This window comes from Delphinus delphis, chromosome 7 (assembly GCF_949987515.2).
Source record: "Delphinus delphis chromosome 7, mDelDel1.2, whole genome shotgun sequence".
Taxonomy (NCBI): Eukaryota; Metazoa; Chordata; class Mammalia; order Artiodactyla; family Delphinidae; genus Delphinus; species Delphinus delphis.
In genome coordinates, this window is record NC_082689.1 from 24838651 (window position 1) to 24852987 (window position 14337).

General features: G+C 35.2%; 1 protein-coding gene and 1 pseudogene across 1 annotated transcript in view; one reads left to right on the forward strand and one right to left on the reverse strand.

The window, feature by feature from the left end:
• The window catches only part of LOC132428721 (NAD-dependent protein deacetylase sirtuin-7-like), a 53949-nt pseudogene extending 39763 nt beyond the window's left edge, over positions 1-14186 (reverse strand).
• The window catches only part of ERBB4 (erb-b2 receptor tyrosine kinase 4), a 1108236-nt gene that overhangs the window by 391753 nt on the left and 702146 nt on the right, over positions 1-14337 (forward strand). The gene's annotated exons all lie outside the window — the stretch shown is intronic.

Sequence of the window (14337 nt, forward strand, 5' to 3'; positions counted from 1 at the left end):
TCGAGAAGATGCAAGAAATGTTTAACAAAGACCTAGAAGAATTAAAGAACACCGAGAAGAATTAAAGAACAAACAGAGATGAACAATACAATAACTGAAATGAAAAATACACTAGAAGGAATCAATAGCAGAATAACTGAATCAGAACGGATAAGTGACCTGGAAGACAGAATGGTGGAATTCACTGCCATTGAACAGAATAAAGAAAAAAGAATGAAAAGAAATGAAGACAGCCTAATGACCTCTGGTTCAACATTAAACGCAACAACAGTTGCATTGTAGGGGTCCCAGAAGGAGAAGAGAGGGAGAAAGGACACGAGAAAATATTTGAGGAGATTATAGGTGAAAACTTCCTTAACATGGGAAAGGAAATAGCCACCCAAGTCCAGGAAGCACAGAGAGCCCCAGGCAGGATAAACCCAAGAAGAAACATGCCAAGACACATAGTAATCAAACTGACAAAAACTAAAGACAAAGAAAAATTATTGAAAGCAACAAGGGAAAAATGACAAATGACATACAAGGGAACTCCCATAAGATTAACGGCTGATTTCTCAGCACAAACTCTACAAGCCAGAAGGGAGTGGCATGGTATACTTAAAGTGATGAAAGGGAAGAAGCTACAACCAAGATTACTCTACCCAGCAAGGATCTCATTCAGACTCGATGGAGAAATCAAAAGCTTTACAGACAAGCAAAAGCTAAGAGAATTCAGCACCACCAAACCAGCTCTACAACAAATGCTAAAGGAAATTCTCTAATTGGGAAACACAAGAGGAGAAAAGGACCTACAAAAACAAACCCAAAACAATTGAGAAAATGATAATAAGAACATACATGTTGATAATTACCTTAAATGTGAATGGATTAGGTGCTCTGACCAAAAGACAGAGGCTCGCTAAATGGATACAAAAACAAGACCCATTTATATGCTGTCTACAAGAGACATACCTCAGACCTAGGGACACATACAGACTGAAAGTGAGGGGATGGCAAAAGATATTCCATGCAAATGGAAATCAAAAGAAAGCTGGATTAGCTGTACTCATATCAGATAAAATAGACTTTAAAATAAAGAATGTTACAAGAGACAAGGAAGGACACTACATAATGAGCAAGGGATCAATCCAAGAAGAAGATATAACAATTATAAATATGTATGTACCCAACATAGGCACACCTCAATAATAAAGCAAAGGTTAACAACTATAAAAGAGGAAATCCACAGTAACACAATAATAGTGGGGGACTTTAACATCTCACTTACACCAATGGACAGATCATCCAGACAGAAAATTAATAAGGAAAGACAAGCTTTAAATGACACAATAGACCAGACAGATTTAACTGATATTTATAGGACATTCTATCTGAAAGTAGCGGATTACACTTTCTTCTCAAGTGCGCACAGAACATTCTCCAGGTTAGATCACATTTTGGGTCACAAATCAAACCTTGGTAAGTTTAAGAAAATTGAAATCATATCTAGTATCTTTTCTGACCACAACGTTATGAGGTTAGAAGTTAATTACAGGGGAGAAATACGAAAAAACACAAACACATGGAGGCTAAACAATTTGTTACTAAATAACCAAGAGATCACTGAAGAAATAAAAGAGAAAATCAAAAGATACCTAGAGACAAATGACAATGAAAACACGACAATCCTAAACCTATGGGATGCAGCAAAATCAGTTCTAAGAGGGAAGTCTATAGCAATACAATCCTACTTCAAGAAACAAGAACAATCTCAACCAATCTAACCTTACACCTAAAGGAACTAGAGAAAAGAATAAGCAAAACCCAAAATTAATAGAAGGAAAGAAATAATAAACATCAGAGTGGAAATAAATGAAATAGAAACAAAGAAAACAATAGCAAAGATAAGTAAAATTAGAAGCTGGTTCTTTGAGAAGATAAACAAAATTGATAAACTATTAGCCAGACTCCTGAAGAAAAAGAGGGAGAGGACTCAAGTCAATAAAATTAGAAATGAAAAAGGAGAAGTTACAACAGACACTGCAGAAATACAAAACATCCTAAGAGACTACCAGAAGCAACTCTATGCCAATAAAATGGAAGAAATGGATAAATTCTTAGAAAGGTATGGCCTTCCAAGACTGAACCAGGAAGAGATAGAAAATATGAACAGACCTATCACGAGTAATGAAATTGAAATTGAAAATCTTCCAACAAACAAAAGTCCAAGACCAGATGCCTTCACAGGTGAATTTTATCAAATATTTAGAGGAGAGGTAACACCCATCCTTCTCAAACTCTTACAAAAAATTGCAGAGGAAGGAACAGTCCCCAACTCATTTTGCAAGGCCACCATCACCCTGATACCAAAAGCAAACAAAGATACTACAAGAAAAGAAACTTACAGACCAATATCACTGATGAATATAGATGAAAAAATCCTCAACAAAATACTAGCAAACAGAATCCAACAACACATTAAAAGCATCATACACCATGATCAAGTGGGATTTATCCCAGGGATGCAAGGATTTTTCAATATACACAAATTAATCAATGTGATATACCATATTAACAAATTGAAGACTAAAAACCATGTGATCATCTCAATAGATGCAGAAAAAACTTCTGACAAAAGTCAACATGCATTAATGATAAAAAGTCTCCAGAAAGTGGGCATAAAGAGAACCTACCTCAACATAATAAAGGCCATATATGATAAACCCACAGCAAACATCATTCTCAATGGTGAATACTGAAAGCATTTCCTCTCAGGTCAGGACCAAGACAAGGATGTCGATCTCACCGCTGTTATTCAACATAGCTTTGTAAATCCTAGCCATGGCAATCAGAGAAGAAAAATAAACAAAAGGAATCCAAATCAGAAAAGAAGAAGTAAAGCTGTCATTGTTTTCAGATGACATGATACTATACATAGAGAATCCTAAAGATGTTACCAGAAAACTACTAGAGCTAATCAATGAATTTGGTAAAGTTGCAGGATACGGAATTTATGCACAGCAATCTCTTGCATTTCTATACACTAACAACAAAAGATCAGCAGGAGAAATGAAGGAAACAATCCCATTCACTACTGCAACAAAAAGAATAAAATACCTAGGAATAAACCTACCTAATGAGGTTAAAGACCTGTACTCAGAAAACTATAAGACAGCAATGAAAGAAATCAAAGATGACACAAACAGATGGAGAGATATGCCATGTTCTTGGATCGGAAGAATCAACATTGTGAAAATGAGTATACTACCCAAAGCAATCTACAAATTCAATGCAATCCGTATCAAACTACCAATGGCATTTTTCACAGAACTAGAACAAAAAATCTTCACATTTGTATGCAGACACAGAAGACCCCGAAGAGCCAAAGCAATCTTGAGGGAAAAAAACGGAGCTGGAGGAATCAGACTCCCTGACTTCAGACTATACTACAAAACTACAGTAATCAAGACAATATGGTACTGGCACAAAAACAGAAATATAGATCAATATAGATCAATGGGTCAGTGGCTGGAATAGAAATCTCAGAGGTAAACCCACGGACTTATGGTCAACTAAACTATGACAAAGGAGGCAAGGATAGTCAATGGAGAAAAGATCGTCTCTGCAATATGTGGTGCTGGGAAAAATGGACAGATACACATAAAAGAATGACACTAGAACACTCCCTAACACCATACACAAACATAAACTCAAAATGGATTAAAGACCTAAATATAAGACTGGACACTATAAAACTCTTAGAGGAAAACATAGGAAGAACACCCTTTGACATAAATCACAGCAAGATCTCTTTTGACCCACCTCCTAGAAAAATGGAAATAAAACCAAAAATAAACAAGTGAGACCTAATGAAACTTAAAAGCTTTTGCACAGCAAAGGAAACCATAAATAAGATGAAAAGACAACCCTTAGAATGGGGGAAAATATTTGCAAATGAATCAAAGGACAAAGGATTAATCTCCAAAATATATAAACAGCTCATGCAGCTCAATATTAAAAAACAAACAATGCAATCAAAAAATGGGCAGAAGACCTAAATAGATATTTCTCCAAAGAAGACATACAGATGGCCAAGAGGCATGTGAAAAGCTGCTCAGCATCACTAATTATTAGAGAAATGCAAATCAAAACTACAATGAGGTATCACCTCACACCAGTTAGAATGGGCATCATCAGAAAATCTACAAACAACAAATGCTGGAGAGGGTGTGAAGAAAAGGGAACCTTCTTGCCCTGTTGGTGGGAATGTAAATTGATACAGCCACTATAGGACAGTATGGAGCTTCCTTTAAAAACTACAAATAGAACTACCATATGACCCAGCAATCCCACTACTGGGCATATACACAGAGAAAACTATAATTCAAAATGACACATGCACCCCAATGTTCATTGCAGCACTATTTACAATAACCAGGTCATGGAAGCAACCTGAATGCCCGTTGACAGACGAATGGATAAAGAAGATGTACTACATATATACAATGGAATATTACTCAGCCATAAAAAGGAATGAAATTGGGTCATTTGTAGAGACGTGGATGGACCTAGAGACTGTCATACAGAGTGAAGTAAGTCAGAAAGAGAAAAACAAATGTCATATATTAATGCATATATGTGAAATCTAGAAAAATAATACCAATGAACTAGTCTGCAAGGCAGAAATAGAGACACAGATGTAGAGAACAAACGTATGGACAGCACAGGTGAGAAAGTGCCCGGGAGGTGGTGGTGGGATGAATTGGGTGAGTAGGATTGACATATACACAACAATATGTATAAAATAAATAATTAATAAGAACCTGCTGTATAAAAAAATAAATAAAATTAAATTTAAAAATAAAATAAAATTGAAGTTAAAATCTGTAAGCTTTATTTTCTTTAAAGTAATTAGAAGAGATCAGCAATAGACATAAAACCGTTGTAATCATTCCTCCAATTGGTCAGGATAATGGAAGAATTATTTAACTAAAAAACAAAAACAGGAAGAATAATTGTATCAGACCCGTCTGATGGATGGATAAAAGCTTTAAATAAGGCAATTGATAGGATTGATTGATTTTGACTGTTTTTTCTCTAAGAGAAAAACTCTTATTTTCTAAGAATTAGGAAACAAGGCTCAAAACTACATATAAAATTAAATATTGATAAATATGGGTCCAGGACAATATTTTTGGTGCTTCAGTGACTCATGTTGCATCACATCTTATTTCTCTCCCCTCTTTTTTTCCTTGTACACTATTTCAATATCAAGATATTGCCTCATACCTAAATATAAAATTATTTCTGCCAAGTGCCACACCTCTACATCAGCATTTTCATGAGAAATCTTAGTCACAAATAATTTCAAATTTTACAGTAGGCATATTAAAAAAAATAATACAGAGGTGAAAATAATTCAATAACCTACTTTATTTAATTAATATACCCCAAATAGTATCACTTCAATATACAAAGTAATTAATGAGATTTTTTTTTGTTTTACATATTATAGGTTCAAAATTCAGTGTGTATTTTACACTTAACAATGCATATCAAGTCAGACAAACCATGTGCCAAATACTCAGTAGTTACATGTGGCTAGTGTCTGCTGTATTGGGCAGTGCATCTCTATGTACATCCAGCTTTTACCCTTGGTGCATGTCTAATGTTAGTCTATTTGATATAAAAATTGTTCAGTTTATCATATACAAAATATTTTTCCTAAAAATATGGCATTAATACTAAGCTGGAGAGCCACATGTTCTATAAAAGCACAATATATCTTTTTATGACTGTCTTTTAATGGTAGAAATCCAGTGAAAAAATAGGCAAGACGCTGATTCTGTGGATTTTTTTTATGAACCACGTCAAATTATATTAGCCCATATAACTCAGTTGAAACTATTATTCGTTGGGCCATCATCAGTTTATTGTAGACTGATCAGAAAAATTCTGAGTGAAAATTTTCATCGCTTGTTTTAAGATTTTTAAAAATAATATTCAGTATCTTATCCATGTAGTAGATCGAGTTGAATTCCAGACTTCTTTAGAAACACCAGCAAAAGACTCTAGGCTTTGCAGCAATTACCAAGTAAATTAGTGGAAAATGATGTCTTGTTTAGCTTTTCTCTTTTTTAATGAATAGTGCCTTTATATCATTTATCCTTTTTTCTTTGATTGTCATATAAACTGGAAAACATAGTTATGGGGTGGTGGAGTAACTTAGAGAGAAAGAGAATTAACATGAAATATTAGTATATGTACAGCATATACTAGTATATATGAAGCCTAAATTTATTTCTCAGCATGCTGATGTTAAATTTGTAGGAAAAGAGGAAGTAAAGCAGAAAACATTCCATAAAATTGGTTTTAGTTCTTTCTCGCAGATGAGAGATTCTTGTTCTGAGATTCCAACAGAAGGAGATAAACTGAATTATAGCCTGTTTTGCAAATTGTTTACAGAAGAATGCTGATGTCAGTAAAAAGTTTTGGCATCCCTGCCCTCAAATGCTATGGCAAGGAAACACATATTTGGAGAAACCAAGGGAAATACCAAAGAGAGTTATTGTGTTGTTGTTACCATAAAAATGTTTTAACTGTAGTTTAAAAAAGTATCATTTGCTTAATGTGTTATATGATTAGAAGAGAAGTGACATTGCTATTTTTCCTAACATTTTATTATGAACATTATCAAACAGAGCAAGTTTGAAATATAGCCCCAACCTAGATTTTAGCATTAACATTTTAGTATACTTGTGTTATCATGTTTCTGTCCATTACATTTCAAAATGAATTGCAGAAATCAAGACACCTCTATCTAAATACATTAGAATATATACTTTTAATGTAGCTTAGTATTTGTTTACATTATTTTTAAAATTTTCAGTAAAATTTATATGCAATGAATTGTATAAATCTTAAGTATACACTCATTGTATTTTATCAGACACATACAGCTGTGAAATGCAAACCTCTTTCAAGATACAAACATTACCATTACTCTGAAACATTCCCTCGTGACCCTTTCCAGTGTATCCCACCTCCTACCTCCAGAGATAAGCACTGTCCTTATTTCCTTCCACCACAAATTAGTTTTGCATCTTCTAGAATTTCATTTGAATTCAAATAATACACTATATTCTCTTGTGTAAGGCTTCTGTTCAGGATAATGTTTTTAAAAATTATTCATGTTGCTGCATGTATGAGTTAATTGCTCTTTTTCATTGCAGAGTAGTATTCTATTATATGAATACACTATATTTCATTTATTGATTTTTCCTTTTGATGAAAAGCTGTGTTATTTTGAGTAAACTGCTGTAAGTATACTTTATAGTCTTTTTATGAACATAGGTTTTCATTTTCTTGGTAAATACCTAGGAGTAGAATTGTTGGGTCATAGAGTAGATGTAATGTTTGAATTTTATATGAAATCGCTAGACTTTTATCTTCCAAACTGATTGTACCATATCACATTCCCACAAACAAAACTAGTAGCTCTGTATTTTCACCAACATTTAGTATTGTTATTTATGCAATGATGGAAAATGGAAGCATAAACTAATGAGAAAATCTTAAGTCATATATTAGTTACTGTGAGAACTAGGTCTAATTCATAATAGAATATTTTTACCACTAGATTGCACTGCTTATTCAGTGTTAAGGTTTAGTGGTGATTTTATTCATCTGTTATGCATTTCTAAATCATTTATGGCCATATAAATGGCCATAGAGCACTATGGCTGGATTAAAAATAAGCACTTCTTTTGTTTTTTCATTCAAAATTTACTTTAAATATATAAGGTTTTTCCTTCTTATCTAAAGATGTGTATGTTTTTCCTTTATCCGTAGATAAAACAAAAAGATTAAGAAGGTGATCCTCTAAGAACTGTAGATTTTTACCAATATGAAACCATAGAGGTAGAAATGCTCAATTACAGACACAACTCCTCATAAAAAATAGTTTAGAATTTGGCAGAACATTTTCCTAGTTTTAATTCTTTTATCATTCATATTTACATCAAACTGTGGGAGAAAAGGAGGCATTATGGTTATAGAGGAATTATCCTGATGGTATTTCACAAGGTGGCTACTCCTATTTAGAAGCAAAGATAACTGAAAATTCAGGCAGATAAGTGTGGTAGTAATTTCCGGTAAAGTTAATTATTTCAGTACAAAGATTTTTCATGGAGAAGTATTAATAAATAAAATATCATCAAAACTATCCTTTTATACTCAGTGAATAATAAATATAAAGATAGGTGAATGAAGGAGATTCTAAAGATATATTTCAATGTGATCTTGATTATATAGCAGATGAAGATTAAAGACGTTTTTAGTTATTATTTTGGTTTTTATTTTAAGCAGTATTCAATCTTTTAATGCTAAAACTCTGGTGTTACAATCTTCTGGATGTGACATATATATGAATAATTATAGGACATTAAATATTACTTTTTCTGTAATGCCTGTTTTTTTTAACCTGTCTTTTGAGTTTGTATTTTCAAATATACACCTAGTGGCAATTGTTTTTCAAATCAAGTGCTTCTTCCTCCCCAACCGAATCCAAGTTAGAGCTAAGTTTGTGGTGATGTCTCATAAAGGTCGAGGTATCAGTTAAGAAGAGGTCAGCAGGATGTCAGAAAGTCTTAGGCTTCAGTAGAAAATACTTGAGTCACTTTTTTTTTTTTTTTTTTTGCGGTACACGGGCCTCTCACGGTTGTGGCCTCTGCCGTTGCGGAGCACAGGCTCCGGACGCACAGGCTCAGCGACCATGGCTCACGGGCCCAGCCGCGCCGCGGCATGTGGGATCTTCCCGGACCAGGGCACGAACCCGTGTCCCTGCATCGGCAGGCGGACTCTCAACCACTGCACCACCAGGGAAGCCCTTGAGTAACTTTCGATTAAGAAAATCCATGAAAAGTCTCTCTAATTCTCTGAAGAAAGAAAAATCCTTAGGCCTAGACCCATGAATTTCCAGTAGAATTTGGGATTTGATGCACATCTCTTTTCCCTTAAGAGGAAGATACAGAATGACAACGTGTAACCACACCATGATTATAATGTAACAAAATTGTGAACTTTAACACTAAAGTGGCACAGAAAAATTATTTTATCTTTCAGTTTTTTGTTCACATCCCTATACATTTATAATACTTTTTGTGTGTGATAAATACAGATTTAAAAAAATGTTTCATTTGACTGTAGGGGACTCATGTGGATAAAAAGTCTCACTTCTTTACTAGGGAATAAAAAGAGGGCACAATTATGAGCCACTTGATTATAAATCAATTTTTTTGATTATTATTAATTTTGAGTAAGAGTTGGCCACCTCCATCTTCCCCAGCGCCCCCCTCCCTGGGCTTATAGCTATCACACAGGTTTGTGAAAGTATGCAGATGAGCCTTAAGCTACCAGCCCAGTGCTCATTATGCTTGGCGTGACACTAACTGGTCCTTGGCTCATTTGAATAAGTTGAACCCAAAGTGTATAAGAATTATCCACCCTGCGAGGAAAGGGAGGTGCTAAAATCAAGAGTAGAGGTTCAGCTAGATAAAAGGATGATTACTGAAAAGAGGAGAAATGGAGAACTATGAAGACAATGCAGTTGGACCTAACATGGATTTGTTATTGGAAGCCTGTGTTAAAGGAAAGAATCTGAGTTAAAGCTTTAGACATAGAGTAACCCTAAAAATAATGCCTTTCCATTATTTAGTAAATTTTCAGTTTGCCAGTTTGATAGAATAATTTAAATTATATTAGTTAACTGTTTCTTGATTGATTGATTGATGGGCACGTTCTGTGGGATCTTAGTTCCCGGACTAGGAATCGAACCCGTGTCTCCTGCAGTAGAAGCACGGCATCCTAACCACTGGACCACCAGGGAAGACCTCTGTTCCATTTTCAATGATAAGTTTGGAAATTTGGCTCTGAGTATGTTCCATATTGAATATGGATGTACACAGCATTTCAGAGTAGTTCCAGCAATTACTGGATTGGAAAATAGTGCTAGTAAAATGATTTTAATTCCATCTACTTGTTTAAACTGGTTGCCCTGCCTTCCTTATGCAGTGATCTTTTCTTTAATTGTGCAACCTTTCATTAAAGCACCGGTGAGGATGATAGAAAGCAATTCATTGATGTAATTGTAACTAGCCTGTCATACACAACTTGGGAAAGCAGCAAATCCCACAGCATGGGGTCCACATTATGCAACTCGGCTGGCATTTCGATGAGTTCCTTTTCATTGAAAATATATTAACTCTAATCCTTTTAAAAGTATAAGTAATGCATGTGTAAATCTACGTTGTGCAAATATACATGTGTTTTCTAACCTCAGTAATTTTAGTTAAGAAGTAAATCTACGGTAGCAATCAGTTTGCCATTTTAGATATTGAGAAGAGTGTAAGGCTCAAGAATAAGGAAGTACTTGAAAGATAATGTTATAGAATTACATAATATATGGGATTCAGATCTGTGTGAGTTATGTATTTTGCATAAAAAGTTACCCCAAGATTTAGCACTTTAAAAAAGCAAACACATGTTATCTCACAGATTGAGAGATTAGGAGAGTGGTTTAGCAGTCAGTCTAACTCAGTGTCTCTGTGGAGGTGGCAGTCAAGCTCCTGGCTGGGGCTGTGGTCACCTCCAAGCTCACTCACATTGTTCACAGGCATCAGTTTCTTGTCAGCTGTTGGCTGGAGATCTATTTTTCTCATTATTTGGACATCTCCATAGGCTACCTGAGAAAAAAGAAAGCATGAGAGAGAGACAGAGAGTGCAAGAGCATCCAAAATGGGAGCCTGATGCCTCAAACCTTTTGCATTCTAACCACAGAGGTAACATATCATCATTTCTACCATATTCTGTTCATTTAAAATGAGTCACTAAGTCCAACCCACATTTAAATGGAGGGAAATCGAGCTATACCTCTTAAAGGCAGAAATGTTAAATAACTTGTGGATATATTGTTTAAACTACAACATGGACTTTGAATTTTAAAGATAGATATGCATTTCCTCCATGTATTTCACATATGAGAAACTCAAGGCCCAGTGAAAAATGATTTGTGCAAAGACGCAGAGACATTTGAGATAGAGCTAACATCCCCCAACTGCCTGCTCTTTGAAAAGTGTTTCTCTGTGTGCATGTTTGCAAACAGATCTCATCTATATAAAAGTCACCAGATAATACTTAATTTTCTGGATAATTGATACTCTTAAATGACAATATTGGGTCTAATCATGTTAGAAAGGTTCATTCTTCCTTCCTGCCTCTTCAAAAATACTATATTGACCACAATTCACCAAGATTCATTGATCATGCAACGTTATCATTAGGAGCATCATTTATATCATATGAGCAAACAGTGATATAGTCCTGGTCTGTTGTTTTCTCCTACACTGATGTTCCAAGACAGTAGTATCAGGGGTGAGTATTAAGACTACAAATGTAAGCCTGGGACCAGATCATGAAGGACCTGATGTGCCATGATAAGAAGTATGACATGTTCCCTGAGATCAGTGAGATTTCATGGGTGTGTTTTTGCAGGGAAATGACATCAAGACTTGCATTTTAACACTGTTATTCTGGTGAACATATGAAGAAAAGATTAGCAACAAGAAGGGTTAAAGCCAAGGAGATCAGTTAGGAGTCGACTGTAATTGTAGTTAAAATAATGATGGTCTGGGGCTTCCCTGGTGGCGCAGTGGTTGAGAGTCCGCCTGCTGATGCAGGGGACACGGGTTCGTGCCCCAGTCCGGGAAGATCCCACATGCCACGGAGTGGCTGGGCCCGTGAGCCATGGCTGCTGAGCCTGCGCGTCCGGAGCCTGTGCTCCGCAATGGGAGAGGCCACAACCGTGAGAGGCCCGCATACCAAAAAAAAAAAAAAAATGATCGTCTGAACTAATAACCTAGTAACAATGGGCCTAACAAAAGTGGATTAGTTTCAGAGATATTAGGGAGATAGTGGTCCACTTGGTGAAGGAAGGAAAGGATTCCTTTAAGTCTTTGTCTTGGACAATTGATTGGAGGGAGGTATCATTCATTAAGCTAAGGAATTAGAAGAGAGGCATATTTTTAGACAAAATTATCCTACTAGTGAAAAGTGATAAAATACAAAAAAACTTATTTGCTTACTTTACCAAGGAGACAATGAAAAATAAACAAATGCTGTTTTCACAATTAGATAAGCTGTACAATCAACATTGATTTTTCTTTGGTCTTATGTTGAAAATAATATTCTGTAGTTTGAACTATTTGAATACTGAATACAATAATAGGCTTGGTTGGGCATGTGTGCATTCCCTCCCTCGTGCTGACAGTTCTTGATGTCTGTGCTGACTGAGACAATTTAGAGGGATGGACTGGATTATTTTCCTATCCACCACTTCTGTTTATACAGAATTTACACTTGACTGTAGTGACGCTAATCATGGCAGAACTGATCAAATTCAGCTCCCCTGCTGGTGAACTCAGCCAATAAGCCATTCATGACTGACAGACGTTCCTGCTTTCCTTTGCTTTTTTTTCCCCCCACTCTTAAACACATTGGAATTTATGAGACACCTTCCTTTATGCTCCCACATCTATGTCCGTTAAGAGGAAATGCCAGGGAGGGTTTGTTTGAGCCAGAGCAACAGCTTGCATTTAGCTCTCTCCACACTTTCCTCCTCCCTCTGCATAAATACGAGGCCGAGGAGAGCTAGGACCGAGCTTCTTGACTTTGTGTGTATCATGGACACTTGTGCTAGTCTTATGAAGCCTGGGCACTCGTTCAGAAAAATGATTTTAAATACATCACATAAAATATATAGGATTATAAAGCATACCAGTTATATTGAACTGGTTATCAAAATAGTATTTAAAATTTTACTGATATAGTAATATGTATATATATACTCATTTCATAATTCATTAAATTAAGAGCTCTAGCAGTGAGTCTAATAACTAATATAATTTCAAAGTAGTAATGTCAATAGTATTTTGAGAAATCTATAACAACTGCAATATAATAGGGCAATATCTCTGACTTTTATTGATGACAACTGACAGACACTTTAAACTATTCAATACTGTGATTTGTTGACTGCATCTGTAATTGAAGGAAATGTTAAATTTCAGTTAGAGTTCAGTGAAAATTAAGAAGCATTTTTTCTTTCCCACCACAAGTTCATGGACCCCTGAATTCTGTGGCCGACAGTTTAAAAACCTCTGGTGTAGGACAGTGTTACTCAAGTTTTAATGTGTGTGAGAATTATCTGGAGAGCTTGTTAAAACACAGATTTATGGGTCCCTTCCCAGGAGATGCTGACTTAGAATGTCTGGGGTGGGGACGAAGAACATATATTTTAAACATCTATTCAATGTGATTTTCATGTATCAGGTTCCAGAATTATCCTTCAAGAAATAAAAGCTTAAGATATAGAATAATATTTATAAAGACATTGGGATGGCATATAGCTATTGGTAGGTCATTACCCTGTGTCAACATTCCAGCTTTTGTATCTTCTCTATAATAATAATTATTATTTGCTGTTATTATAAAATTGTTATATAGAGAAACTACATATAGGATATTTTGGATATGTATAAATATATATATAAATTATTATAGAAATAATAATGATTATTATTTGTTGCATCATAATTCTGTGAACAATATGATTTTTTAAAAGACAATCTTTAGGATATCTAACAAAATAAAGCATAGCGAGGGGTAATAATCATAAATGCAATGCAGTGAAGTCCTGTGACATTGAAATCATTTCAGTAATTTTACAGTACATTTGAACTGCAGCACCATTCATCTGCTGAGTTTCCATTAACTTTGCTTAAAATCCTCTGTCCACAAAGAAGCACAAGTGTCAAGTTTCTCCTTCATGCTCAGAGACCTGGCTTGAATCACAATGCTGCAGAAGATAATTGCTATTAATTAAAACATTCCTATCAGGATGTGTTTTGTTTTAATGCATACTGAACATGTTCATAACCTCTGCCATCTCCATTATTGGAAAAGAAAAATAAGAGAGTACTGTTCTTTGACTCTCCCCATCTCTCCTGGGGTTTCCCTAGTGTCATTGAACAGCCTTTTTGATTGGCTGGTACCTTAAAAAAAAAAAAAAAAGCAGTAGGGGAACAATATTACAACACGTTGCAGAATAGCCTCATTATTGTCAAATTAGATTCACTGACCTTCACTGCCATTTACCAGGAAGAAACAGGCAGCATATCAAGGATGGTTTGCAGTGAGTAAATCCACACTAAGTGTCACTCAGCTGTAACTAGCTCCCTTATGCTATTTTAACTTGTAGGCTTTTAAACAGATAGCCTATTAATACATAGGCTTATGTGAGTA